A 4,340-nucleotide genomic window follows, 5' to 3' on the forward strand; every position below is an offset into this window, starting at 1 on the left:
TTAACAGAATGGTGCAGTGAACATCCAAATAGTGACCTCAAAGATTTTACAATATTTTGCTCTATTTGCTTTATCACACACCTATACATTTATCTCTATTTGCATCCATATTTATTTTGATGTACTTCAAAATAACTTGCAGAAATCAGTATACTTGGCCACTAAATCCTTCAACATACCCAGTATCAACTATAGTTCAATAATTGTAAGTGTATTTGTGTGTGTGTGTATGAGGGGGTAACTGAACATATAATGAAATATACAAATCTAAAGTGTACCATTTAATGAATTATGAGACATATCTATTTTTAATCCATACAACTATTCTATACACATTTAGGAAAATGTAAACTGAGCATTCTTCATCCCAGTCTAGGGACTATAAACAGATCATCAATAGGTTTTCATGTAGGAAAAAAAAACTATTAAATTGTAAAATTTTTCTTTAGAGTGGATAGCTGGGAATACAACCATACAGTTTACCCAATTTTGCAAATAATTTTTCAGTTCAAACTGTGAGAATCAGTTTGGAAGGAGGGATAAATAGAATCCCCACAAAGAAGGAAATTATATCACATCAGCCTTTTCCTTTATTCACCTGGAACAATACAAAGACATGACTGGACACACTATGTATGTGAGGCTCTTCCATAAGTTATATAAAATATACCAACAAAAGAAAATGCCACAAAAATTGATTTGCAACAGACATGTGTCAGATGATACTGCTTGATATTACATAGCTATAGGCAGAGACCTTGTGTATATGTGTGTGTAGCCATACTTTCAAGGAAATACGAGCAGCACCGTGAATAAAGTTGTATAAATAGTCCAGCATGGTAAAATGAAAGAGACAGACAGACAGACAGACGGAGAGAAACTCCCTAGAAAATCATCCACATAGTATATCAGAGCTTAATAACCTCTATAGTCATAACTTTGGAACATTTTTTTCTCAAGTTGAGGCCAAAATTACCATAATTTTGTTGTTTGTCATTTATTCCCCCAGAAAAGTTTAGCTCCTAAGAACATTTGCTCTATAGTCCTTGCCCCATGTCTATTTTTTCATCTAATAGCATAAATGGGGTTCACAAAACTCCCTGTCACCAACAATTTGGCCAATGATCACAAGTGAAGCGCTGACTCAAAAATTCTCTCCCCTGTTAGACCAAAATCTAGAAGTAAATCTGGTTACAATTAACACACCTCATAATGTATCTCAGACTTCTACAACGAGGTGTGTTCTTTTTAATGACATTGAAATAATGCCATACACTTCAGTTTACTTTAACCCTGGGATCATGACCTGAGCCTAAATCACGGGTCGGATGGTCAACGACTTAGCCACCCAGGCGCCCCACATGTACGTTTACTTTGAGACAGATGACTTTAAATTTCACATACACTGATGGCACAGACACCTAAAATTTCACTGTGTCTCCTTCAACTTAAAAAAAATAATTATATCAAATGTATGATATACTGATTATATACACAGTAAAAGCCAGTGAAAAGAATAGGGCAAATTGAATTAGAACACGTGAATTCTAAGGTTCTAGCCTAAGTTTTGCTGATAAACTGCATGGTCCCAGCAGAATCATTTCATTCCATGGAGCCTCATTAATTTTGCTTGTAAAAAAGAAAAAAAGAATAAGGTAATTGGCTAGAAGAAATTTCAGTCTCTTTCCAAGTCTGAAGTTCCATTATTCTAAGAATAATCTGTATAGACGGAGTCTCTTTGATCCTTTTTCTCTCTGTTAATTGTAATAGATTAGAATGCCACCTCAGGAACGGCACTAAGTTTTCAACTGCATTTTCTTTTCTACCTCATCAGTCAATGCTGTTCAAATAGGTTTATATTGGCTCATGTTCTAGACTTAATGCTAGACACATTTTTACACTGGTTTGAGCTAGTTCAAATTCTAAGAGTGATGCAAAATGGTGATTCTACCAGGAACATTGGTATTGAGCGATTATAAGTTTTTATATTCGTTTAAGATGCATTTCACCAAGTAGCTTGTCTTTTCACATTGTTCCCTGGTTGACCAACTATTAATCAAACTCTCCATGTCTCAGTATGGTAAAAGTCAAATGGATTTTGTCATCATCTGAGCCATCTGTCTCCTCATACTGTTCTGTTATTTTTCTTCTTATTTTTGAAACTCTTCAACTGAAATTAGAAATGGAGGAGGAGGAGATAATCAGTGAATACAAGAATAAAAGAGTCTCATATGCTTTGATTAGTTTTGAATACCCAGGCAATATGAGGTATAAATATCATTTCCTATATCTTTGTATCCATTCAAGAGTTTCAGATGAATTTTTCTGGGACAAAGTTAGATATTCCCAAGTACTATGGACACAATAAAATCGGTTTGCTTTAAGATGAGCATAATGGTGTGAGGCCCTGGATACTAAAGAGAGATGAATTCTCTTTACCAAAAGAAAAGAAAACCCCACATCTGTGTCCCTTGTATTCATCTGCTCTGGGAAGAGAGAGTGCCAAGGGCTCTTACCGTCAGAGATTTGAGATTTCCTTTATTAAGTGCTGAAAATACTTCCTGCCATTCCCTTGTCCATCTGTCATAAGCCAATTACTTATTTCTTATGTTTTATTGGGGGGGGTCTGCCTGCATGAATTTAGATGTTTGAAATGAGAGGCAAAGAGAAGGCAGAGGCAAACAGAGGATGCAGAGGTGTGCTCTGGAAAGAAAGACCCATAAACATGTCTTACTCAATACTGTCAACATACTGCAATGCCCATCGCTGATGACCATCTAGTCCTTTCTTAAGTGTATCTGCTGTGGAAAGCTCTATTTTCTAGAAGCAGCCCATCTCACAAATGAGCATCATCAACTGTGAGGAAGCTTACTTTCAGGCATGAAAGAAGGGCTATCTCCTTGTTACCTTACACAAGTCAGTTCTGTGCTGCTGGGTCCAAGTCTAATTTGTTTTTGGCTTGCTAGCTTTTAAGTAATTTAGAGACAAGAGTTAATCCTCCCTATTTGTCTTCTTTTTTCTGTAGAGTAAACCCAAGCAGTTTTTTTTTGGTGGGTCCCTGTGCTTTCTTGACTCCCCAGCCATCTGGTGACTCTTTGCTGAATATCCCAAAACTTTCCCAGCTGCTATTATATTCAGGTACTTAAAGGAGTTCAAAACTCTCCTTCTGGTGTTGTCTGCCTTATCAACTGAAAACCCCTTTTAATGAGACAGGTTTTTACTACACTGAACATTTAATTGAGGAAACACAAAGGACTTCCACTTTTATCATACATAGTTGAAGTTGTTTTTTTTTTTTTTTTTAAATTTTACAACAAACATCATTTCTCATGTGACAATGAAATAATGTCTAAAAAATACTAGGGCACTGCATTCCTTCCATTATAAAACATGAAGACCATTCCTGGCTGGGAAATTCTCTGTCCATCTTACTTAATTCTCTGTCCATCTCATCTGACTTAATGGGCAGTTAAGATCAAGTGCAGATAGATTTATTTCGTATCTTCCTGACTGATAGGAACAAATCTTGCTATCTATAGGGGGGTCGGGGATTGAGGCTCAGAAGCTATCATTTTTTAAACTGTGTTTTATATATTTTCCAGAAACTGTTATGAGAAGTCATTCTTCTGTTTCTTTTTATTTGTTTAACATGTATTCATTTTTTAGAGACAAAGAGAGAGAGAGAGGGAGTGGGAGGGGCAGATATAGAGGGAGGCACAGAATCTGAAACAGGCTCCAGGCTCTCAGTTATCAGTACAGAGGATGATGTGGGGTTCGAACCCACAAAACACGAGATCATCGCCTGAGCCAAAGATGGATGCTTAAACGACCCAGCCCCTCCAGAAACCCCATGTTCTATTTATTGTTGTTTAAAAAATACAATTTTTTTTTGCATGGAGACCTCAAACTATTTTTGCATCAGATACCTGCAAGAATGTAGTGTCTTGTTCTGTCAAAAACAACACAAACTAGTATCAAAGATTTAAACAGTATTCTGAACATTTGAAATGCCCTAAATCTGTAAGAAAAGAATGTGTTTGAGACACAGGCAAACTCTGGAGAAGGCCATCGGTAGATAGGTTACACCTCAAAGAGGAACTATGTCTTATTCAATTTTGGGTTCTCTAGGCCCAGCCCTAGTGTCAGACACATGCAGGTCTGGGGTCTAAAAGCACCCAGTGGTAAGTCATTCTATTATTAGCTTTGGGACAATGAATAGTGGCTGCTACTTCTCCTTTTCTACCTTTTTTTATGTTTGTTTATTTTTGAGAAGCAGAGAGAGACAGAGTACAAGCAAGGGAAGGGCAGAGAGAGGGAGACACAGAATCCGAAGCAGGTTC

Source organism: Hyaena hyaena, unplaced genomic scaffold (assembly GCF_003009895.1).
Source record: "Hyaena hyaena isolate Hyena2069 unplaced genomic scaffold, ASM300989v1 scaffold_1885, whole genome shotgun sequence".
In the NCBI taxonomy this organism is placed as follows: Eukaryota; Metazoa; Chordata; class Mammalia; order Carnivora; family Hyaenidae; genus Hyaena; species Hyaena hyaena.